This window comes from Pinus tabuliformis, chromosome 2_1 (genome assembly GCF_031772625.1).
Source record: "Pinus tabuliformis cultivar Carrire ecotype Pingquan chromosome 2_1, CPIR1, whole genome shotgun sequence".
NCBI lineage: Eukaryota > Viridiplantae > Streptophyta > Pinopsida > Pinales > Pinaceae > Pinus > Pinus tabuliformis.
The window spans coordinates 457,014,687-457,041,493 of NC_142299.1; the positions used below are offsets into that span (position 1 = coordinate 457,014,687).

General features: G+C 37.7%; 1 protein-coding gene across 1 annotated transcript in view; it reads left to right on the plus strand.

Annotated features, from left to right (window-relative positions):
- LOC149200895 (protein TOPLESS-RELATED PROTEIN 2-like) overlaps positions 1 to 26,807 on the plus strand; it is a 51,547-nt gene continuing 24,740 nt past the window's right edge. Inside the window, exons 1-25 of the mRNA XM_089402813.1 lie at positions 1 to 50; positions 153 to 523; positions 640 to 714; positions 5,028 to 5,105; positions 5,196 to 5,272; positions 5,375 to 5,613; positions 5,701 to 6,184; positions 6,324 to 6,405; positions 9,069 to 9,146; positions 9,237 to 9,313; positions 9,415 to 9,506; positions 9,727 to 9,798; positions 9,898 to 10,215; positions 10,357 to 10,438; positions 10,776 to 10,855; positions 12,619 to 12,696; positions 12,787 to 12,863; positions 12,965 to 13,364; positions 13,465 to 13,789; positions 13,936 to 14,012; positions 14,351 to 14,430; positions 16,601 to 16,677; positions 16,780 to 17,594; positions 17,676 to 17,757; positions 18,095 to 18,176. The gene's annotated coding sequence lies outside the window, so the exon portion shown is untranslated. The remainder of the gene's footprint in view (positions 51 to 152; positions 524 to 639; positions 715 to 5,027; positions 5,106 to 5,195; positions 5,273 to 5,374; positions 5,614 to 5,700; positions 6,185 to 6,323; positions 6,406 to 9,068; positions 9,147 to 9,236; positions 9,314 to 9,414; positions 9,507 to 9,726; positions 9,799 to 9,897; positions 10,216 to 10,356; positions 10,439 to 10,775; positions 10,856 to 12,618; positions 12,697 to 12,786; positions 12,864 to 12,964; positions 13,365 to 13,464; positions 13,790 to 13,935; positions 14,013 to 14,350; positions 14,431 to 16,600; positions 16,678 to 16,779; positions 17,595 to 17,675; positions 17,758 to 18,094; positions 18,177 to 26,807) is intronic.

A 26,807-nucleotide genomic window follows, 5' to 3' on the forward strand; every position in this document is an offset into this window, starting at 1 on the left:
TGGCTCTAATAAGCGCGAGCAAGAGGAATACAAAACAAACTCTAGGGGAGGTGTGTTTCGTATCATGAATAATTATTGGTTTTGAAATATGTTTAACATTACTAATTGCGTGTGTATTTTAACCTTATGCAACCCACTTTTTTCCCTTTCAGCGGAGGACAACACATTGTAGGAGAGATGATGTGCGGAGGGGATGTTTTTAATTTTTTCTTTGTTCTTGTCTGCATGTTTTGTTTTGTCAATTTTGAGCATGGCCATGCTGTGTTGTACTCCTTTTCCTTTGTTTTGCAATTTTTTTTCTTGTTTTTTGTAGTTTGGTCTTGGTTTCGTTTGTTGGGCTGTGGTAAGCTTGCTTTGTTTTGTTTTTTTGTTTCTTTAATGTTTCTTGTAGGTTTGTCTTGGTTTCGTTTGTTGGGTGCAGAAATGGAAATGAAGGAAGCAGACAGAGAAAATCCAGGTTATTGTTCATTTGCAGACAGAGAAAATGCAATGCAATGCAGGAAGCAGACAGAGAAAATGCAATGTACTTCACTTAAAAGAATATTTCACTAATTTGTTGCTCCATTTGTTTTATATTCAAATTGTTATATGTTTTATCTATGCTCTCATAGTCATCTATATTGATCCTTTTTTATGTAGTGAACGACTACAATTGAATGGTCTACAAGTGGTGAAGATGCACTAGACATTCTACAAACATGGCACAAAGGATGTGTGAGGCATACTTTTCTCCTACACAATACTATTGTCCTTTAATACATTGAAATATTTGTTAGTTGCACAATGATTTATCGTTTTGTCATGGTTTTGAGGTAGTATGATCTTTTTCATGGGTGTGAGATTTAATATTTTTCCTAGAACTTCGATATGAAAGAAATGGAAATGTTACATTGGGGTTCACATGTTCGTGGATTATTTTTCATGAGTGTTGTTGTTATAATATTAGCCAAGGGAGGGTAGGTATGTGTATGGTTAATTCATCACTTTGTATTTTTATCCTTTAAGCTCCCATGGTTTATTTGTGATCTCATATATAATATTACTTTGTGCAGCGAGTGACTGCAATTGTAGTGTCTGGGACGGTCGAGTAGAGAAGATATTTTAGGAAATGTAGATTCAACGTAAGGGATGGGTGAGTCATGTTGTTTTCCACCAAAATATTGTTATTATTATATGTTATTTCAAAATTATCTCCTTCTAGCATGGTTCTTGGGTAGTACCACTTAAATAGTGGTTTTCCATATACATAAAATGGTATGTTTAAATTTATATGCTAATTTGGTCCACATCACATGCACACCCCCACACAACGTGCCCTAGAAAGGAGGATGGTTAGGTCGAGCAAGCAAGCATATTGAGCCTTGACCATTCAACCATTGTGCTAGTAGACAACAATAGGATTTTGAGTGTTTTGTTGTTTTCCATAGTGTTGGAATCTAGGTTAGGGTCATAGAATTACTGACACTACCAATTCAAATACCACAAAAAACTACTTTGCATACCGAAATATAAACAATAGCAAATCAATTAATGCACAAATATAAACAACTTTTTACAATTTTTTCAATAACCCAACTTCATTGTATTAACAAACTATAATACAACTGTCTAGGGCTCCCGTACTAGGGATCATCACTCTCATACAATCACTGATACAAGGAATACAAACTAGGGTTTGTTGTCAACAACTTTGACCACTAAACTACCCTGAAAAAGATACACTGACTTACTAGCTAATTTAGTGCACTTCACAACTCCATTGGTCATATCTTGAACACATATGCCCAGTCCATTGCCTCCCGATTTGTAGCGACACTAATCTGCCTCTATCAATGATCGTCCTCCTTTTTGTCATTGAACACGCTTCCAATCTGCCCTCTAGCTGATCGTTGGTCCATCAACAACCAAGACATAGGGTCTGTTGTTGAGTTGTACAAAACTTCATTTTTGAACAACTCTAGATTGCCCACTGTTGCTCCTCAGCTCCTTTGGGAATTCTTGCCCACTAGCTGCTCCTTAGTCCTTTAAGAACACAACTCTTAGGGAACTTTTCCCTCTATAGCGTACCCGTGCTAGTTCAATGAGGCAAACTTAGGGAATGGATGGCTGACACTTATCACTGTCAAAAGTCCTTCAACAACAAACCCTGGCTAGGCAAACTGCTCCTTGACCTCCTTCTTTTGTCCTTCAAAGATCAGTCCTAAGCATCCCTTCTTATGCACTTCTAAAAATCCTCAAATTCCTTCTTAAGTGATTGTACTTAGGGCTTGGAGCAAGCCACTACACCCCTCCCAAAACTGTTCTTTTGGTTGCTCCAAATATTGTCCTAAACTAGGACACCAATCATGCACTATTCCTCGTTAAAGACATCCACTTCTGCTCTCCAAAATCTTTGGATTTGAGCGAGACATTTTCTGAAGAACTCATCCCTTACTAGAGCAACCTGAAGTAGATCCAACCCACTTTCAAATCACTCCAACAACCTCTGATTTCTTCTCTCCTACTGTAGATGAATGCAGTCTGTCCATGGCTACTAAGTAGGCTACTTGGCTCTCCAAGAATCATAATTTTGTCCTCCTGCAATACTTCAGAAATATCGGCCTATTAGAGAGAGATTGCTTCTGTTTTCATGCTCACATTTTGTCCTAAAAAGTTGCGGCCTAGTTTCCTTCTACTCGCTACCATTACTTTCATAACCACAGCGCAAAACAATCCCAAAACCAACCCTAACCAGACTTGATCCTTTCTCCTCCTTGGTTGCAAACTCAACCTCCTATTTCATTATTCATATGAGAAATAAGTGACTTGATTGGGTGAGGAATGAGGCTCCTCCTCAGTCCTATTTATATCATTCCTTAGGGTGACGACTGACATTCTCAAATGGTCTCCTCAAGTCAAGGCTGACTTGAAACTTAAGACAAATTATTCACATAATCAAATAAAAATGATTTTCTCCCAACCCACAAGGTCTCTCTTGGTGCTACAAGCGGCCCCTTGTTAAGTTAAAGGTGCCCTACAATCTCCAAGTGTCCAAATCCATACACGATTTCACACCCAAAGCCCACACCCTTGGGTTCTTAGCCCACAAGTGATTTTGTGGGGCCAATTCCTCCACAACCCTATAGACTAGGCTTTGGAGTACCACCCAAGGCCAATCTCAACACTCCCTCTTATTGAGGGAGGTGCATCCAACACTTGGAAGTCTCCATCATCATCACTGGCTAAAGTAGCCCATCTGGTGTACGCCTCTACAACATACTCTGTAGAATGAACCATGCTATCTCAGTAGTTCCTCTGCCTCATCTCATCTGAATCTAAAGGCCTCGACACTTCCATAGGGTTGCTCTCTTTGAAGCTAGCCTCCTTCTGAGTCTGCAGGATCTCCATTGGATCAACTTGTTACTGATCTTGTGTCGTACAAGGTCAGTCTGAGCTGCGATTGAACACGGGCCATCATCACTATAACTTAGTCCTGCAAGCACTCATCTTCCTGGGTCAAACACAAAACGTGCACATCCCTCCAATTTTGGATATGTCACATCACTGCCCAAAGAAGAAACTAGCCTGCCAACATGTTGTTCATAACATGAAGGAATCTCGATCATACTAATCTCGCCCATGCTAAAGCAATCCTAAATTTGTCCCAATGATCTATGGAAAGGCATAGGAATTCCAGGATCAATAATCTACCCTACAACAAATTGTTGTTCGCTAGGTTCACCAACAATCCGCGAGAACTCCCAGCTTCACCAACAACACCAATCTTCAAAAACAAACTTGGGCTAGTCAATTGCTCCCCTGACCTCCTTTTCCTAAGCATCCCTTCTTTTTTCTTTCTAATAATCCTCAAATTCCTTTTGAAGTGACTTTATTTAGGGCGTGGAGCAAGCCACTAAAGCCCTCCCAAAACTGTTCTTTTGGCTGCTCCAAATACTGTCCTAAACTAGGACACCAATCGTGCACTTTTCCTCCTTGTAGACGTCCACTTTTGCAATCCAAAATCCTTGGATCTGTGCAAGACTTTTCTTGAAGAACTCAACACTAACTAGGGAAACTTGAAGAAGATCCAACCTACCTACAAACCACTCCAACAACCTTTGATTTCTTCTCACCTACTGTAGATGAATGCAATCCTTGGTTGTCAAGTAGGCTACTCGACCCTCCAATAATCAGAATTTCGTCCACCTATAATATTTTAGAAATATCAGCGGTTAGAGAGAGCTTGCTTTTGTTTTCATGCTCAAAATTGTGCCCCAAAAGTCTCGGTCTAGTCTCTTCTACTTATTGCCTTTACTTGCATAAACACAAACCCAAAAAGTCCCAAAACCAACCCTAACGAGACTTGATCCTTTCTCCTTCTTGGTTGCAGACTAGTCCTCCTATTTCAGTTTTCACATGAGGAATAAGTGTCTTGATTGGGTGAGGAATGAGGCTTCTCCTCACTCCTATTTATATCATTCCTAGGGTGATGTCTAACCTTTTGAAATTGTCTCCTCAATTCAAGGCCGACTTGAAACTTAAGACAAGTTCACCCACATAATCAAATAAAAATTATTTTCTCTCAATCCACAAGGCCTCTCTTGGTGCTACAAGCGTCCCCTTGTTCCTTTAAGAATGCCCTACAATCTCCAAGTGCCAAGTGTCCAAATCCATACACAGTTTCACACCCACAAGCTTGGGTGCAAAGCCCACACGCTTGGGCTCTTAGCCCACAAGTGACTTTGTGGTGCCATCCTTCACAACCTCATAGCCTAGGGTTTGGAGTAGCTCCCAAGTTACCAATCTCAACATATTCAATATGTTTAAATATCCTTGGATCCCTCTTACAAAAAGGATTATTTATCTTGCGATAACATTGATATCATTATTCCTACTAGAATTACGTCTAGTTTAGAAAAACTATATACTTTGAGATATAACATGGAATATAAATGTACTGGAATTCAGTTGGTTCACAAGTTCAAGCCTTCAACTCTCAATTTTAACTTTTATTAGAATTCTAATATTTTATTTTCTATATACTGCAGATGGTTGATTCTAGTGAGCAGAAATACGTAAAATACAAAATGGATTATCTCCCTTTATATAGAAAAGCTCAAAATCTGGTATGTTTTGCATTATAATTGATTGTTGCATTCAACTCTCCAGTTTAAGTTGTATAATGATTCTAATATCTTATTATGTATTTGTTGTAGATGGATTGTTCTAGTGAGCATGAGTAAGTGGAATACAAAATGAAATGTCTATCTTTATATAGTAAACTCTAGACGAGGTATGTTTGCAATTATGAATAATTATTTGTTTTGAATTATGCTTGCCATTACTATCTCTGTCTTTATTTTAACCTTATTCACACCACTTTTTTCCCTTTCAGTGGAGGAGAGGACACTACAATAGAGATAATATGCAAAGGGGAAGTTTGCAATTTTTTGTTGTTGTTGTTGTCTGCATCATTTGTTTTTGTTGAAGTTTATGCCTTCAAACTCTCTAGTTATACTTTTATCAGAAATCTAATATTTTATTGTGTATCTTGTAGATGGCATGTTCTAATGAGCATGAATATGTGAAATGCAAGATGGATTCTCCCCTTTTATATTACAATCTCAAAGAAAGGTGTGTTTCTTATTACGAATAATTATTGCGTACTCTTTAGTTTAACTTATATAACGATTCTAATATCTTATTGTGTATCTTTTGTAGATGGTTGGTTCTCATGAGCACGAGCAAGTGGAATACAAAATTAGTGTCCATAGTTATAAAACAAAATCTAAGGAAGTTGTGTTGAATAATTATTGGTTTTGAAATATGTTTAAGATTACTAACTGCTTCCGTATTTTAACCTTATTCAACACAGTTATTTTCCCTTTCAGCGGAGGACACCACATTGCAGGAGAGATGATGTGGGGAGGGGATGTTTGCAATTTTTTCTTGGTTCATGTCTGCATGTTTTGTTTTGTTGAGTTTGAGTATGGCCATGTTGTGTTGTACTCCTTTTTCTTTGTTTGCTTTTTTTTTTCTTGTTTTTTGTAGTTTCGTCCTAGTTTCGTTTGTTCGGTGTGTTGTATTCTTGCTTTATTTTGTTTTTTCGTTTCTTGTATTTTGGTCTTGGTTTCATTTAATGGGTGTGAAAATGGAAATGAAGGAAGCAGACAAAGAAAATTGAGGTTATTGTTCATAAGTGAAGGTGAGTCAACATATTTGCATGAAATGCACTTCACTTAAAAGTATCTTTTGCTAATTTGTGGCTTCATTTGTTTGCTATTCAAATTATTATATGTTTATCTATGCTCTGATAGTGAACTATATTGATCTTTTTTATGTAGTGAACAACTACAATTGTATGGTCTACAAAGGTCATGTGGTGAAGATGCACTAGACATTCTCCAAGCATGGCGCAAAGGATGGGTGAGGCATACTTTTCTCCTACACAATACTATTGTCCTTTAATACACTAAAATATTTGTTAGTTGCACAATGATTTATCATTTTGTCATGGTTTCAAGTTAGTATGATCTTGTTCATGGATGAGAGATTCAACATTTTTCCTAGAACCTTGATATGAAAGAAATGGATATGTTTTGGGATTATTGTTTATGATTGTTGCTATTATAATGTTAGCCAAGGTAGGGTAGGTATGTGTATGGTTAATTCATCATTCTTTATATTTATCCTTTAAGTCCCATGGTTTATTGGTGATCTCATATATAATATTACTTTGTGCAATGAGTAACTACAATGCTGGTGTCAGGGGGGGTTGAGTGAAGAAGTTATCTTAGGAAATGTAGAGGCAACGCAGAGGATGGGTGAGTCATGTTGTTTTCCAACAAAATATTGTTATTATTATTTGTTTGCGCGACGTTTTCTCCTTCTAGCATGGTTCTTAGGTAGTACCACTTCAATAATGGTTTGACATAGACATAAAATGTTATGTTTAAATTCATATTCTAATTTCGTCCAGATCACACGTGTACCCCCACAAAACATGCCCTAGAAAGGAGGATGGTAAGGTCGAGAAAGCAAGGATACTAAGCCTTTGACCAATCAACCATTGTGCTAGTAGACAACACTAGGATTTTGGGTGTTCTGTTGGTTTTCCACAGTATTGAAATCTAGGTTAGGGTTATAGAATCACTGACACTACCAATCCAAAGAGCACAAAAAACTATTTTGCACGACGAAATATGTTGTAAATCAATTAGTGCACAAATATAGACAACATTTTACATTTTTTTCAATAACCCAACTTCGTTTTATTAACAAACTGTAATACAACTGTATAAGGCTCTCGTACTAGGTATCATCGCTCTCATACAATCACTAATACAAGGAATACAAACTAGTGTTTGATATCAACAACTTTGACCACCAAAGTGCCTTGAAAAGGATACACTAACCTACTAGTTGATCTAGTGCACTTCATAGCTCCATTGGCCTTTTCCTAAACACATCTTCCCGATCCATTGGCTCCCGATTTGTAGCAACACCATTCTGCCTCTATCAATGATCTTGCTCCTTTAGGTCACTGAACACAGCCCCAATCTGCCCTCTACTTGATCTTTAGTCTATTAATAACCAAGACAGAGGGCCTTCAGTTGAGTTGTACACAACTTTGTTTGTGAACAACTTTAGACTGCCCACTACTGTTCCTCGGCTGCTTTGGGATTTCTTGCCCACTAGCTGCTCCTTAGTCCTTAAAGAACACAACTCTTAGGGATTTCCTCCCTCTATTTCCTACTCGTGCTGCTACAATGAGGCAAACTTAGGGAATGGATTGTTGCCACCTATCACTGTCAAAAGTTCAACAATAAACCTGGGCTAGTTAAACTGTTCCCTTCACCTCCTTCTTTTCCTTAGTATCCCTTCTTTTTCCCTTCTAACGGCCATCAAATTCCTTCCTAAGTGAGTGTACTTAGGGCATGGAGTAACCCACTACATCCCTCCCAATACCGTTCTTTTGGCTGCTCCAAATATTGTGCTAAACTAGGACACCAATCCTTGGATTTGAGCAAGACTTTTTCTAAAGAACGCATCCCTAACTAGGGAGACCTGAAGTAGATCCAACCCACTTGCAAACCACTCCAATAATCTATGATTTCTTCTCTCGTACTGTAGATGAATGTGGCTTATCCTTGGCTGCTAAGTAGGCTATTTGGCGCTTCAAGAATCATACTTTTGTCCTATTATAGATGAATGTAGCCAAACCTTCGTTGCCAAGTAGGCTACTCGACTCTCCAATAGTCAAAATTTCGTCAACTTGTGATACTTCAGAAATCTTGGCATGTTAGAGAGAGCTTTCTTTTGTTTTCATGCTTAGATTTCGTCCTCAAAAGTCTCAGCCTAGTCTCCTTCTACTCGTTGTCTTTACCCGCATAACCACAACCCAAAACAGTCTCAAGACCAACCCTAACCATATTTGATCCTTTCTCCTTCTTGGTTGCGGACTCGTCCTCCTATTTCAGTCTTCACATGAGGAATAAGTGTCTTGATTGGGTGAGCAATGAGGCTCCTCCTCACTCTTATTTATATCATTCCTTAGGGTGGCGTTTAACTTTCTCAAATTGTCTCCTCAATTCAAGACCAACTAAAAACTTGAGACAAGTCCACCCACATAATCAAATAAAAATTCTTTTCTCTCAATATGCAAGTCCTCTCTTGGTGCTACAAGTGTCCCCTTGTTCCTTTAACAGTGCCCTACTATCTCCATGTGCCAAGTGCCTTGGGTGCAAAGTCGACACGCTTGGATTCTTTGCCCACAAGTGACTTTTTGGTGCCAATTCCTCCACAACCTTGTAGCCTAGGGTTTGGAGTACCTTCCAAACTACCAATTTCAACATGTTCAAAATGTTTAAATTTGATTGGATCCCTCTTACAAAAAGGATTATTTATCTTGGGATAACATTGATTGCATTATTCCTACTAGAACTACGTCTGGTTAGAAAAATTATATACTTTGAGATATAACATGGAATATAAATGGACTAGAATTAAGTTGGTTCACAAGTTTATGTCTTAAACTCTTATTATAACTTTTATTAAAATTCTAATATTTTATTTTCTATCTACTGCAGATGGTTGATTCCAGTGAGCCAAAATACGTAAAACACAAAATGGATTATCCCCCTTTATAGAAAAATGCTCAAAGTCAGGTATGTTTCACATTATGATTGATTGTTGCATTCAACCCTCCAATTTAACTTGTATAATGATACTAATGTATTATTATGTATTTGTCGTAGATGCCTTGTTCTGTTGAGCATGAGTAAGTGGAATACAAAATGGAATGTATATCTTTATATCGCAAACTCTAGACGAGGTATGTTTGCAATTATGAATAATTATTTGTCTTGAATTATGCTTGCCATTACTATTTGTGTCTTTATTTTAACCTTATTTACACCACTTTTTTCCTTTCAGCGGAGGAGAGGACACTACAATAGAGATAATGTGCAAAGGGGATGTTTGCAATTTTTTGTTTGTTGTTGTCTACATGATTTGTTTTTGTTGAGGTTCATGCCTTCAAACTATCTAGTTTTATTTTTATTAGAAATCTAATATTTTATTATGTATCTATTGCAGATGGCATGTTCCAGTGAAATACAAAATGGACTCTCCCTTTTTATATAAAAATCTCAAAGAAAGGCTTGTTTCTTATTATGATTAATTATTGTGTACTCTTTATTTTAACTTATATAATGATTCTAATAGCTTATTGTGTATCTTTTGTAGATGGTTGGTTCTGATGAGCATGAGAAAGTGGAATACAAGAGTGTCCATTGTTATAAAACAAACTCTAGGGAGGTGTGCTTCCTAATATGACTAATTATTGGTTTTGCGATATGTTTAACATTACCAAATGTGTTTATTTTAACCATATTCAACCACTTTTTCCCCTTTCAGCGGAGGAGAACACATTGCAGGAGAGATGATGTGCAAAGGGGATGTTTGCAATTTTTTCTTTGTTCTTGTCTGCATGTTTTGTTTTGTTTAGTTTGAGCATGGCCATGCTGTGTTGTATTCCTTTCCCTATGTTTTGATTTTTTTCTTGTTTTTTTGTAGTTTGGTCTTAGTTTCATTTGTTTGGTGTGTTGTACTCTTGCTTTGTTTTGTTTTTTTGTTTCTTTAATGTTTCTTGTAGTATTGTCCCTCTTTTGTTTGTTGGGTGCGGAAATGGAAGTGAACGAAGCAGAAAATTGAGGTTATTGCTCATAAATGAAGGTGAGGCAAAATATATACATGCAATGCACTTCATTTAAAAGTATCGTTCGCTAATTTGTGGCTCCATTTGTTTGCTATTCAAATTATTATATGTTTTATGTGTGCTTTGATAGTCAACTACATTGATTCTTTTTTATGTAGTGAACAACTACAATTGTATAGTCTACAAAGGTCAAGTGGTGAAGATGCACTAGACATTCTACAAACATGGGACAAAAGATGGGTGAGGCATACTTTTCTCCTACACAATACTATTTTCCTTTAATACACTGAAATATTTGTTAGTTGCACAATGATTTATCATTTTGTCATGTATTCGAGATAGTACGATCGTGTTCATGGGGGTGAGATTCAATATTTTTACTAGAACTTTGATATGAAAGAAATGGAAATATCACATTGAGGTTCAAATGTTCAGGGATTATTTTTCATGATTGTTTTTGTTATAATATTAGCCAAGGGAGGGTAGGTATGTGTATGGTTAATTCATTGCTTTGTATATTTATCCTTCAAGCTCACATGTTTATTCGTGATCTCATATATAATATTACTTTGTGCAGTGAGTGACTACAATTGTAGTGTTTGAGAGGGTCGAGTGGAGAAGATATCTTAGGAAATGTAGATGCAACGCAAATGATGGGTGAGTCATGTTGTTTTCCAACAAAATATTGCTATTATTACTTGTTATTTGAATTTCAACATTTTCTCCTTCTAGCATGGTTCTCCAAATAATGGTTTGGCATATACATAAAATGGTATGTTTAAAATTATACGCCAATTTGGTCCACATCACACGCACAACCCTACACAACGTGCCCTAGAGAGGAGGATGGTAAGGTCAAGCAAGAAAGCATACTGAGCCTTCGACCAATCAACCATTTTGCTAGTAGCATAGTTATCATAACCGTACGGAAACCGGTAAAAAAACCGAACCAAAAAATCTATCAACCTAAACCACATAAAATATTCAAATTTTATGGAAAAACATATATATTCATGTGCATCCATATGAATACAAACCATTTATACACAAATAAGGAAAAGTTCTCATTTATATAACATGTAAGGGTACACATAACCAAAATAGTACAGAGTGCAATCCGTCTCTAAATCAATATCAGCAAACAAACTCCACATGGCCTCTAGCATAAAGAAAAAAAATTATGCTACAAAAAATACCTGAATATCATCAAAATCATTTTATATATTGGGATCTTTGTCATCAATATCACCCTCTAATCATTAAAGTAAGATAGAAAAAGCATAGCATGTCAAGGCAAGATTTTGTTTGAGTGATAAGTATTCGTTTTATTAGGCTCATGATAGAGGATTTCAACAACCATTGCCACTAACATGAAGGTACATAGAGGGCTTGGTGCTCTTGATTAATTACTAGTTCCATAGCCTCGTACATGGGAAAATCCAATGTAGCATTGCAACCCCCCAATCTTGAAATCTTGGAAAACATTCTACTTTCTTCATATGAAATCCAATGAGGTCCAAACCACTCTTAAACATCCTGATTCATTTCATGCTAATAGTCAAAATTTTGTCAACCTGCAATACGTCAGAAATCTCGGCATGGTAGAGAGAGCTTGCTTTTGTTTTCATGCTCAGATTTCGTCCTCAGAAGTCTCGGCCTAGTCTCCTTCTACTCCTTGTCTTTACCCGCATAACCACAACCCAAAACAGTGTCAAAACCAACCCTAAACAGACTTGATCCTTTCTCCTTCTTGGTTGCGGACTCGTCCTCCTATTTCAGTCTTCACATGAGGAATAAGTGTCTTGATTGGGTGAGCAATGAGGCTCCTCCTCACCCCTATTTATATCATTCCTTAGGGTGGCATTTAACTTTCTCATATTGTCTCCTCAATTCAAGACCGACCAGAAACTTAAGACAAGTCTACCCACATAATCAAATAAAAATTCTTTTTCCTCAATACACAAGGCCTCTCTTGGTGCTACAAGCGTCCACTTGTTCCTTTAAGGGTGCCCTACTATCTCCATGTGCCAAATTTCCAAATCCATACACGGTTTCACACCTATAAGCTTGGGTGCAAAGCTGACACACTTGGATTCTTAGCCCACAAGTGAATTTGTGGTGCCAATTCCTCAACAACCTTGTAGCCTAGGGTTTGGAGTACCTCCCAAGTTACCAATCTCAACATGTTCAAAATGTTTAAATTTGATTGGATCCCTTTTACAAAAAGGATTATTTATCTTGGGATAACATTGATTGCATTATTCCTACTAGAATTTTGTCTAGTCATAAAATTTATATACTTTGAGATATAACATGGAATATAAATGGACTAGAATTAAGTTGGTTCACAAGTTTATGTCTTCAACTCTCTATTATAACTTTTATTAGAATTCTAATATTTTATTTTCTATCTACTGCAGATGGTTGATTCCAGTGAGCCCAAATATGTAAAATACAAAATGGATTGTCCCTCTTTATAGAAAAATGCTCAAAGTCAGGTATGCTTTACATTATGGTTGATTGTTGCATTCAACCCTCTAGTTTAATTTGCATAATGATTGTAATATCTTATTATGTATCTGTTGTAGATGCCTTGTTCTGGTGAGCATGAGTAAATGGAATACAAAATAGAATGTATATCTTTATATAGAAAACCTTAGACGAGGTATGTTTGCAATTATGAATAATTATCTGTTTTGAATTATGCATGCCATTACTATTTGTGTCTTTATTTTAACTTTATTCACACCACATTTTTCCTTTCAGTGGAGGAGAGGACACTACAATAGAGATAATGTGCAAAGGGGAAGTTTGCAATTTTTTGTTTGTATTTGGCTACATGATTTGTTTTTGTTGAAGTTCACGCCTTCAAACTATCTAGTTTTATTTTTATTAGAAATCTAATATTTTATTGTGTATCTATTGCAGATGGAATGTTCCAATGAGCATGAATATGTGAAATACAAAATGGACTCTCTCCTTTTATATAACAATCTCAAAGAAAGGCTTCTTTCTTATTATGATTAATTATTGTGTACTCTTTATTTTAACTTATATAATTATTCTAATAGCTTATTGTGTATCTTTTGTAGATGGCTGGTTCTGATGAGCACGAGAAAGTGGAATACAGAAGAGTGTCCATTGTTATAAAACAAACTCTATGGAGGTGTGCTTCCTAAAATGACTAATTACTGGTTTTGCGATATGTTTAACATTACTAAATGTGTCTATTTTAACCTTATTCAACCCACTTTTTTCCCTTTCAGCGGAGGCAAACACATTGCAGGATAGATGATGCGCAGAGGGGATGTTTGCAATTTTTTCTTTGTTCTCGTTTGCATGTTTTGTTTTTTTTGAGTTTGAGCATGGCCATGCTGCGTTGTACTCCTTTTCCTTTGTTTTGATTTTTTTCTTGTTTTTTGTAGTTTGGTCTTGGTTTCATTTGTTGGATGTTTTGTGCTCTTGCTTTGTTTTGTTTTTTTTGTTTCTTTAATGTTTCTTGTAGTTTTGTCTTGGTTTTGTTTGTTGGTTGCGGAAATGGAAATGAACGAAGCAGACAAAGAAAATTGAGGTTATTGCTCATAAATGAAGGTGAGTGAACATATATACATGCAATGCACTTCACTTAAAAGTATCATTCACTAATTGGTGGCTCCATTTGTTTGCTATTCAAATTATTATATGTTTTATGTATGCTTTGATATTCAACTATGTTGATTTATTTTTATGTCATGAAGAACTACAATTGTATGGTCTACAAAGGTCAAGTGGTGAAGATGCACTAGACATTCTACAAACATGGCACAGAAGATGGGTGAGGCATACTTTTCTCCTACACAATACTATTTTTCTTTAGTACATTGAAATATTTGTTAGTTGTACAATGATTTATCATTTTCTCATGTATTCGAGATAGTATGATCGTGTTCATGGGTGTGAGATTCAATAGTTTTACTAGAACTTTGATATGAAAGAAATGGAAAAGTCACATTGGGGTTCAAATGTCCAGGGATTACTTTTCATGATTGTTTTTGTTATAATATTAGTCAAGGGAGGGTAGGTATGTGTATGGTTAATTCATCGCTTTGTATATGTATCTTTCAAGCTCCCATGGTTTATTCGTGATCTCATATATAATATTACTTTGTGCAGTGAGTGACTACAATTGTAGTGTTTGAGAGGGTCGAGTCGAGAAGATATCTTAGGAAATGTAGATGCACCCGAAAGGATGGGTGAGTCATGTTGTTTTCCAACAAAATATTATTATTATTTGTTATTTCAACGTTTTTTCCTTCTAACATGGTTCTCGGATAGTACCTCTTAAATAATGGTTTGACATATACATAAAATGGTATGTTTAAAATTATATGCTAATTCGGTCCACATCACACGCACAACCCTACACAACATGCCCTAGAGAGGAGGATGGTAAGGTCGTGCAAGAAAGCATACTGAGCCTTCGACCAATCAACCATTTTGCTAGTAGCATAGTTATCAGAACCGTATGGAAACTAGTAAAAAAACTGCACCAAAAAATCGGTCAACCTAAACCACTTAAAATATTCAAATTAAATGGAAAAACATATATATTCATGTGCATCCATATGAATACAAATCATTTATACACAAATAAGCAAAAGTTCTCATTTATATAACATGTAAGGGTGCACATAACCAAAATAGCACCGAGTGCAATCCATCTCTAAACCAATATCAGCAAACAAACTCCACATGGCCTCTAGCATAAAAAAAATTATGCTACAAAAAATACCTACATATCATCAAAACCATTTCCTATATTGGGATCTTTGTCATCAATATCACCCTCTAAGCAGTAAAATAAGATAGGAAAAGCATAGCATGTCAAGTCAAGATTTTGTTTGAGTGATAAGTATTCGTTTTATTAGGCTCATGATAGAGGAGTTCAACAACCATTGCCACTAATGTCAAGGTACATAGAGGGCTTGGTGCTCTTGATTAAATACTAGTTCCATAGCCTCCTACATGGAAAAATCCAATGTAGTGTTGCAACCCCCCCAATCTTGAAATACGGGAAAACTGTCAAGTTTGTTGCATTTTGAGTGAGTAAAATTCTACTTTCTCCATATGAAATCCAATGAGCTCAAAACTATTCTCAAACATCCTGATTCATTTCATGCTAATGTTAATGTTAAATATTTAAGTAAAAGGATGAAAATGAAAGATAAAGGAGAATGTCACTTTTATTTTAAATTCGCCCCACTTGTTGCCCGATCTGCAACACTACCAATCTTCCTCTATCAATGATCCTTCTCCTTTTTGTCATTGAACAAGGCTCCAATCTGCCCTCTAGCTGATTATTAGTCCATCAGCAACCAAGACATAGGGTCTTTTGTTGAGTTGTACACAACTCCGTTTGTGAACAACTCTAGACTACCCACTATTGCTCCTAAGCTCCTTTGGGACTTCATGCCTACTAGTTGCTCCTTAGTTTTTCAAGAACACAACTATTAGGGACTTGTTCGCTCTATAGCCTACCCGTGCTACTTCTATGACGCAAAGTTAGGGAATGGATGGTTGCCACCTATCACTGTCAAAAGTCCTTCAACAACAAACTTGGGCTAGTCAAACTGCTCCCTTGACCTCCTTTTGTCTTTCAAAGACCAGTCCTAAGCATCCCTTCTCATGAACTTCTAATAGTCCTCAAATTCCTTCTCAAGTGATTGTACTTAGAGCTTGGAGCAAGCCACTACAACCCTCCCCAAACTGTTCTTTTGGCAGCTCCAAATACTACATATACTATCCTAAACTAGGACACCAATCCTACACTTTTCCTCATTGAATACTTCCACTTCCGCTCTCCAAAACCCTTGGATTTGAGCGAGATTTTTTCTGAAGAACTCATCCCTAGCTAGGGCAACTTGAAGTAGATCCAACCCACATGCAAACCTCTCCAACAACCTCTGATTTCTTCTCTCCTACTGTAGATGAATGTAACCTATCCTTGGTTGCCAAGTAGGCTACATGGTCCTCCTAGTCTCCTACTCGCTAATCAAAGAAGTCCCAAAACCAACCCTAACCAGACTGGATCGTTTCTCCTTCTTGGTTGTAGACTCGACACCCTATTGCAATCTTCACATGAGAAATAAATGACTTGATTGGGTGAGGAATGAGGCTCCTCCTCAGCCCAATTTATATCATTCCTTAGGGTGACACCTAACATTTCGAAATGGTTTCCTCAAGTAAAGGCCGACTTGAAACTTAAGAGAAATTCACCCACATAATCACATAAAATACAAAATGGATTATCCCCCTTTATATAATAATGCTCAAAGTCAGGTATGTTTCACATTATGATTAGCATTCAACTCTCCAGTTTATCTTGTATAATGATTCTAATATCTTATTATGTATCTGTTGTAGATATCTGGTTCTAGTGAGCATGAGTAAGTAGAATACAAAATGGAATGTCTATCTTTATATAGCAAACTCTAGACGAGGTATGTTTGCAATTATGAATAATTATTTGTTTTGAATTATGCTTGCCATTACTATTTGTGTCTTTATTTTAATCTTAGTCACACCACTTTTTACACTATCAGCGGAGGAGAGGACACTACAATAGAGATAATATGCAATGGGGAAGTTTGCAATTTTTATTTTGATGTTGTCTACATGATTTGTTTTTGTTGAAGTTCATGCCTTCAAATAATCTACTTTTATATATATTAGAAATCTAATACTTTATTGTGTATCTATTGCAGATGGCATGTTCCAATGAGCATGAATACGTGAAATACCAAATGAACTCTCCCCTTTTATATAACAATCTCAAAGAAAGACTTGTTTCTTATTATGATTAATTATTGTGTACTCTTAAATCTAGAATGATTCTAATAGCTTATTGTGTATCTTTTGTAGATAGTTGGTTCTGGTGAGCATGAGCAAGTGGAATACAAGAGTGTCCATTGTTATAAAACAAACTCTAGCGGATGTGTGTTTCCTAGTATGAATAATTATTGGTTTTGAAATATGTTTAACATTACTAAATGTGTGTATTTTAACCTTATTCAACACACTTTTTCCCCTTTCAGCAGAGGACAACACATTGCAGGAGAGATGATGTGCAGATGGGATGTTTGGAATTTTTTCTTTGTTCTTGTCTGCATGTTTTGTTTTTTTGAGTTTGAGCATGGCCATGCTGTGTTGTACTCCTTTCCCTTTATTTTGAATTATTTTCTTGTTTTTTGTAGTTTGGTCTTAGTTTCATTTGTTTGGTGTGTTGTACTCTTGCTTTGTTTTGTTTTTTTGTTTCTTTAATGTTTCTTGTAGTTTTTCTTGGTTTCGTTTGTTGGGTGCGGAAATGGAAATGAACGAAGCAGACAGAGAAAATTGAGGTTATTCCTCATAAATGAAGGTGAGTCAACATATATACATGCAATGCACTTCACTTAAAAGTATCTTTCGCTAATTTGTGGCTCCATTTGTTTTTATGTAGTAAACAACTACAATTGTATGGCCTACAAAGGTCAAGTGGTGAAAATGCACTAGGCATTCTACAAACATGGAACAGAGGATGGGTGAGGCATACTTTTCTCCTACACAATACTATTGTCGTTTAACACACTGAAATATTTGTTAGTTGCAAAATGGTTTATCATTTTGTCATGTATTCGAAGTAGTATGATCGTGTTCAAGGGTGTGAGATTCAATATTTTTACTAGAACTTTGATATGAAAGAAATGGAAATGTCACATTGGGATTTAAATGTTCAGGGATTATTTTTATGATTGTTGTTACTATAATAGTAGCCACGGGACGGTAGGTATGTGTATGGTTAATTCATCACTTTGTATATTTATCCTTTAAGCTCCCATGGTTTATTCATGATCTCGTATATAATATTACTTTGTGCAGTGAGTGACTACAGTCGTAGTGTTTGAGAGGGGGTCGAGTGGAGAAGATATCTTAGGAAATGTAGATGCAGCGCAGAGGATGGGTGAGTGATGTTGTTCTCCAACAAAATATTGTTATTATTATTTGTTATTTCGACGTTTTCTCCTTTTAGCATTATTCTCAGGTAGTACCACTTAAATAATGGTTTGCATATGCATAAAATGGTATGTTTAAATTTATATGCTAATTTGATCAACATCACACGCACAACCCCACACAACGTGCCCTAGAGAGGAGGATGGTAAGGTCAAGCAAGCAAGCATATTGAGCCTTCAACCAATCAATCATTTTGCTAGTAGCATAGTTATCAGAACCATACGACAACCGGTAAAAAAAACCAGACCAAAATAGCAGTCAACCCAAACCACATAAAATATTCAAATTTTATAGAAACATCTATATTCATGTGCATCCATATGGATCCAAACCATTCATACACAAATAAGCAAAAGTTCTCATTTATATAACATGTGAGGGTGCACATAACCAAAATAGCACCGAGTGCAATCCAGCTCTAAACCAATATCAACGAACAAACTCCACATGGCCTCTAGCATCAAAAAAAAATTATGCTACAACAAATACCTACATATCATCAGTTAAGTTTAGGTATGTTCTATGCTAGAGCAATTTATTTAAATTTTCAACGTTAGCAATCACATCAACATTAAAGTAAACTGCAGATAGAACATGAATATAAATCGCAGAAGACAAGCCAAGACAAGAGGACACAAGATGTGGTGCTAGCCAGGGACAAACCCCACAATGTGGGGAAACCCTTGATCAATTCTTCTTTTATGTTCTTCAAAGTTCAGCAGAGAAAGTGAGAGAGATAGTGCATTTACAACATAAGTCAACACTATGACTTATCTATCTAAGCATAAATCATCTCTATAACGATGAGATCAGTTGAAGACATTCTGCTTCAACTGATTCTCCAAGGTGACTCCTTCACCTATCATCGTGTTGCATCTGGTCCTCTTGCTGCACCACTGCATACTGCATCATGCTGCACTAATCATGATTATCATCATGCTGCACATGTCCATGATCTTATCCATCATGTTGCCCATTCATCATGTAGCTCCTTGCTAATGTGCATCATCATCATTATGTTGCCCTTGCTAATGTGCATGATTATCATGTTGCCCTTGTCATAATACACTGAGTTCTATATCTCAGGATGCTGTGTGTGATGTAGTCCCTTCATCCAAGAGTTTCATCTTCAGATCACTATTCTATTACACTTTCCAATATGCTTAGAAAGATTGCTTCTTTCATAGACAACCTTGGATTTACCACGTTGTCACCTACAAATTTGTTTACTACGACTTCACTTCCATGTTGTTTATGACCTGCGTATTAGGCTACAGGTTAGCGTATATATGTTTCATTTACCTGTGCATATATATATGTGTGTATCTTGTTGTGTAAGCTATCTCAATGACCAACGTATATATATTTCATTGTTGCGTTCATTGCCTGTGTATATATATAGCTATTGCCATTGCCTTCATGACTGCGTGATATTCATGACAGTGTATCTATGTTTTATTGAATACAAAGGGTATCATTGTTTCATTGACCAACGTATAGTATCTATGTCCCATTGACCTGTGTATGGGTGCTTCATGAAGATCGTAGCTAGGTCCTTAGATAACTGCAGCTGTGGTTATGACTGTGGCTAGGTCTTCAATGAGCAGCGTAGTTCCATATACTTTGATTGTGTTATAAGTACGCTGCCAGATCCGAGAATATTACAGCCTCATCTGCTGTGTGGATATGCCTACGTGGATCATCCTTTGCTGCTGTGCGGAATCCTCATATGCCTGCGTGGATATGCCCTCATCTGCTGCGTATATATATTGTTCATCTCAGCATATGGTTGCATGGATAAGGTCACCATTACAGCGTGTGGATTGCTTTCATTATAGTGTATGGATTGCGGCTCTTTCTACTACAACTACATCTGCAGCTAAGGCATCCAACATATTCTCTTTTGTGTCTTCTCCTTCTCCAAAAACCCAAGACGTGGAGAGGAGGAGTTCACATAGAGAATATGTGTTATGAATGACATCAAATCCTCTTTTATTTATACCAAAAACGTATAGGTTGAATGGACATGACGTTTGGGCTTCTTGAGCCTACATAAGTTGCTGGTTGGCTTTATGATAATTCCATAATCAAAATAAATTCATATCTCCATAAATACTTATCGGAATTGGATGATCTTTAGATCAATCCTACACCTCTTGATGAGAGGGATCCAATAAAAATATCAGCTGCCATAAATAAGCTGACCCACATGGAGTTTGGCGCTAGTTGCGAATTTAACACTCCCTGTCAACTAGGGAGAACTCCATCCGCTTATCCATATGCCCGGCTATACTATCTCTGCCATTAGTGCCCTGCACTACTCTGCTCGGCGCTGCTGACTCTGCTTTGCTCTGCTGGCTCTGCTCAACTTTGCTGGTTCTGCTCAGCTTTGCTCAACTTAGCTCTGTTGAACCATGAAGAAGTAGAATTGATTGAGAATGTTTCATTCCATTCTCCACTGATCCGAAGTCAATGTCAGAGAGCGTACGACTGATCCCAGACCAGTCTCAACCGACCCAAAGTCAGCGTCATAGTGGGTACCACTCCTACCACTGGTCCTAGACCAGTATCACAGTCTCACAGAGTGTACCACTGGTCCCAGACCAGTCTCAATCGACCCAAAGTCAACATCATAGTATGTACCACTCTCACTGGTCCTAGACCAATCCTGCACTGACTCGAGGTCAGTCTCAGAGTATGTACTACTAGTCCCAGACCAGTCTCAACCGACCCGAAGTCAGTGTCATAGTAAGTACAACTCCTACCACTGGTCCCAGACCAGTCCACTGACTAAAAGTCAGTGTTAGAGTGTGTATCACTGGTCCCGGACCAGTCCTCAACTGACCCGAAGTCAATGTCATAGGGGGTACAACTCCTACCACTGGTCCCAGATCAATGAAGGTCATCCTAGCATAGGGAGTACGGTAGATACAACGATGCATCCATCGGTACTACTATGGTCCCTATCCTCATTTCCCAGCTCATTGATCAGATGAGAGGTACTTCCCATGAGTCCCAGACTACATGGGTAGGATGCCTTGACAGGAGAACTTAATCAATCTCGTCCTCGCTGGAGAACTAATCATCCTGCTACAATTGTCATGGGGAACACATCATACATACCTCACAGGAGAACTAATCATCTTGCTACACAGGAGAGCGAATCATCCTGTCCCACAAGAGAGCGAATCTTCTTGTCCACAGGAGAGCAAATCATCTCGTCCACAGGAGAGTGAATCATCCTGTCCCAAAGAGAGTGAATCATCTTGTCCCAGTGCGCACCACCAGGGGAGGGTGAGTCACCCTATGGTCGTATGTTGCTCCAGTAAGAAACGCAAGCCCCCAGAGCTCCATGTATGTAACATGCAGGATCCTTTTACAAGGGTCTCTTGACGACTCCAAGTCATTCGGGAAAATCACAGATTTGATCTTTCCCTTGGGGCTTTTTACAAAGTGTAGCGACCTATACATCATCTCATAGCGATGGAGCTTCCTTGCTCATAGACTTACCATATCCTAGATAAGGTAGTATCTAATGTAGCAATCGTCGAATACGGGATTCCTCAATAATCGAATTCCACCCCTGGTTGTTACAGAGAATCGTGGTGGTATTCATCATGTATACAAACAACTCACTGAAGAGCTTCCCCAACCAGGCAGCTTCATACGAGATCATACTCGTAGATATGTATCTGGTCTCAGCGGTGCTTATAACAACCGACTTCTGCTTCCTGCTCATCCATGATATCGAAGCAGAATCCAAAGAGAAACAACACTAAGAAGTGCTCTAGTGAGCCTCCACACTGCCTGCCCAATCAGTATTCAAATAATCATGCAGTTTCATATTTCCGGCAGTGTATCTCAATCCATGAGAGATTGTGCCTTGAAGACATCTCAGAAGATTCTTGGCACCAATCCAATGAGGCTTAACGAAATATAAGCTCCCCGTGCTAACTGCAAAACATATGTCCGGACGGAATTTCACCAAGAACTTACCCAAGTCTGGTCCGACATCACTACCGTATAACTTCCTCAAGGTAGTCACAGGCTTGTAGTTTATCGTTTCACATCCGGAATCCAACTCCCTCTTACTTTTGCAAGTGAGAGGGTCTGCATAGGTTGTCCTCATAAGGTGTTGGTATGATAGGCCTATCATCCACAACCTTCGGATGGTTTGGATCCGTTTCACTCCTAGTGAATCTCAGCTTTATCAGACAGCTATCGATCCTCTCATACTATGCCCGGGGTGTTTAGCTTTAAGCCATAGAGGGCTTTCTTCCACCTGCATATGTGAAATTCCTGATTATCAATCTCAAACTCTTTGGGTTGTTCCACACTTGTGGACCTGCTACATGAGGGGAATGGTCCCCTTGTAAGAGTTTCCTTCGGTACATCTCAGACATGTACTTTCATGCTCCTTTTGAATTCAGGCTTCCCTATCACCATTTGACTCACAGACCTCTGGTGCTATGTGTCAATGGACATGGTCCCCAGTGGACTTCTTGTAACTTAATACAATCTTGAACTCAACAACATCTTTGAAAATTCTATTTTCAAATACGTACCTTTCCATCAACGAGTGCCACCCTGAAACCTTTGACTTCCATTTCCGAGATGGACACCAGGTTCTTCTTGCGATCAGGTACATAAAAGAGATTCTGGGGTTCCTTGCTTTCTTTGAAGAGTCGACCATTTTCTTGATGACCTGCATTACTTGTCATTCCTCTGATCATTGAAGATGTCCCTGGAATGATTATTATCTTCATCAAGAGATGTGTCCCTGTCCTTCAGACACTCCTTTGCATAATGGCCGAACTTATTTCAAGGCATTTGCCTTTCCTTCCACCCTTTGATCCGAACTTCCCAATGAAGTGATCTTTAGGTAGGACATCAGAAACTTTCCGCTGCGCCATTCTGATAATATTCTCTGCTTCGACTTCACCCTAGGTGAATTAGAAGAGGGATGAGGAACCCATTGATCCTTTTGTCTTGTCCCAGCTGTCTTCGGTGATTGCTCTTTCACTCTTGCTTGGGCATTGTCTTCACCTCAACTCCGATACCATGTTAAGTTTAGGTATGTTCTATGCCAGAGCAATTTATTTAAATTTTCAATGTTAGCAACCACATCAACATTAAAGTAAATTGCAGATAGAACATGAATATAAATTGTAGAAGACAAGCCAAGACAAGAGGACACAAGATGTGGCGCTAGCCAGGGACAAACCCCACGATGTGGGGAAACCCTTGATCAATTCTTCTTTTATGTTCTTCAAAGTTCAATAGAGAAAGTGAGAGAGATAGTACATTTACAATAGAAGTCAACACTTTGACTTATCTATCTGAGCATAGATCATCTCTATAACGATGAGATCAGTTGAAGACATTCTGCTTCAATTGATTCTCCAAGGTGACTCCTTCACCTATCATCGTGCTGCATCTGGTCCTCTTGCTGCACCACTACATATTGCACCATGTTGCACTTATCATGATTATCATCATGCTGCCCATGTCCATTATCTTGTCCATCATGCTGCCCATTCATCATGTAGCTCCTTGCTAATGTGCATCATCATCATTATGCTGCCCCTGCTAATGTGCATGATTATCATGCTGCCCTTGCCATCATCATGATTATCATGCTGCCCTTGTCATAATACACTGAGTTCTATATCTCAGGATGCTGTGTGTAACATAGTCCCTTCATCCAAGATTTTCATCTTTAGATCACTATTGTATTACACTGTCCAATATGCTTAGAAAGATTGCTTCTTTCATAGACAACCTTGGATTTACCACGCTGTCACCTACAGCTTTGTATTACTGTGGCTTCACTTCCATGCTGTTTATGACTTGCGTATTAAGCTACAGGTCAGCATATATATGTTTCATTTACCTGTGCATATATATGTGTGTGTATCTTGCTGCGTAAGCTATCTCAATGACCAACATATATATATTTCATTGCTGCGTTCATTGCCTGTGTGTCTATATATATATATATATATCTATTGCCATTGCCTTCATGACTGCGTGATATTCATGATAACGTATCTATATTTTATTGAATACACAGGGTATCATTGTTTCATTGACCAGCGTATAGTATCTATGACCCATTGACTTGCGTATGGGTGCTTCATGAAGATCGTAGCTAGGTCCTTAGATAACTGTGGTTGTGGTTATGATTGCGGTTAGGTCTTCAATGAGCAACGTAGTTCCATATACTTTGACTGCGTTATAAGTATGCTGCCAGATCTGAGAATATTACAGCCTCATCTGCTACGTGGATCATCCTTTGCTGTTGCACGGAATCCTCATATGCCTGCGTGGATATGCCCTCATCTGCTGCGCATATATATTGTTCATCTTAGCGTATGGTTGCATGGATAAGGTCACCATTACAGTGTGCGGATTGCCTTCATTATAGCGTATGGACTGTGGGTCTTTCTACTACAGCTACATCTACAGCTAGGGCATCCAATGTATTCTCTTTTGTGTCTTCTCCTTCTCCAAAAACCCAAGACGTGGAGAGGAGTTCACATGGAGAATGTGTGTTATGAATGACATCAAATCTTCTTTTATTTATACCAAAAACGTATAGGTTGAATGGACATGACGTTTGGGCTTTTTGAGCCTGCATAAGTTGCTGGTTGGTTTGATGATAATTCCATAATCAAAATAAATTCATATCTCCATAAATACTTATTGGAATCGGATGATCTTTAGATCAATCCTACACCTCTCGATGAGAGGGATCCAATAAAAATATCATCTGCCATAAATAAGCTGACCCACATGGAGTTTGGCCCTAGTTGCCAATTTAACATCATCAAAACCATTTCCTATATTGGGATCTTTGTCATCAATATCACCCTCTAAGCATTAAAATAAGATAGAAAAATCATAGCATGTCAAGTCAAGATTTTGTTTGAGTTAAAACCATTTTCTATATTGGGATCTTTCTCATCAATATCACCCTCTAAGCATTAAAATAAGATAGAAAAATCACAGCATGTCAAGTCAAGATTTTGTTTGAGTGATAAGTATTTGTTTTATTAGGCTCATGATAGAGGAGTCAACCATTGCCACTAACATCAAGGTACATAGAGGGCTTGGTGCTCTTGATTAAATACTAGTTCCATAGCCTCCTACATGGGAAAATCCAATGTAGCATTGGAACACCCCCCCCCCCCCCAATCATGAAATCCTAGAAAACTGTTAAGTCTATTGGATTTTGAGTGAGCTCTAAAATTCTACTTTCTCCATATGAAATCCAATGAGGTCAAAACCACTCTCAAAGATCCTGATTCATTTCATGTTAATGTTAAAAATTTAAGTAAAAGGATGAAAATGAAAGATAAAGGAGAATATCACTTTTACTTTAAATTTGCCCCACTTGTGTTGCATACTACGTTGCTTTACCGTACCAAACTAGAGAAAAACGGTTCAACTTACTGGTTCGAACCAGTTTTTACCTCAAAATGGTCGAACCGGTCTGGATTGGTTGGTTTGGTTCAGTGCTTATAACATTGGCTAGTAAACAACAATAGGATTTTGGGTGTTCTGTTGTTTTACCACGGTACTGGAATCTAGGTTAGGGTCATAGAATTACTGACACTACCAATCCAAATACCACAAAAAACTACTTTCCACAACAAAATATAAACAACAATAGATCAATTAGTGCACAAATTTAGACAACCTTTTACAATTTTTTCAATAACCCAACTTCGTTATATTAACAAACTGTAATACAACTGTCTAGGGCTCCCGTACTAGGGATCATCGCTCTCATACAATCATTTATATAAGGAATACAAACTAGGGTTTGATATATACAACTTTAACCAACAAGCTACCCTAAAAAAGATACATTGACCTACTAGCTAATGTTGTGCACTTCACAACTCCATTGGTCATATCCTGAACACATATACGCATCCCATTGGCTCCCAATCTGCAACACCACCAATCTGGCTCTATCAATGATCTTGCTTCTTTTAGTCACTAAACACGGCTCCAAACTGCCCTCTAGTTGATGATTAGTCCATCAACAACCAAGACATAGGGTCTTTTGTTGATTTGTACACAACTCCGTTTGTGAACAACTCTAGATTGCCCACTGTTGCTCCTCAGCTGCTTTGGGACTTCTTGCCAACTAGTTGCTCTTTAGTCCTTCAAGAACACAACTCTTAGGGACTTCTTCCCTCTATAACCTATTCGTGTTGCTTCAATGAGGCAAACTTAGGGAATGAATGGTATCACTGTCAAAAGTCCTTCAACAATAAACTTGGGCTAGTCAAACGGTTCCCTTTACCTCCTTTTGTCCTTCAAATATTAGTCCTAAGCATCTCTTCCTATGAACTTCTAACAATCCTCAAATTCATTCTCAAGTGACTGTACTTGGGGCTTGGAGCAAGCCACTACAAGCCTCCCAAAACTATTATTTTGGTTGATCCAAATATTGAATATACTATCCTAAACTAGGACACCAATCCAACACTTTTCCTCATTGAAGACATCCACTTCTTCTCTCCAAACCCCTTGGATTTGAGCGAGACTTTTTCTGAAGAACTCA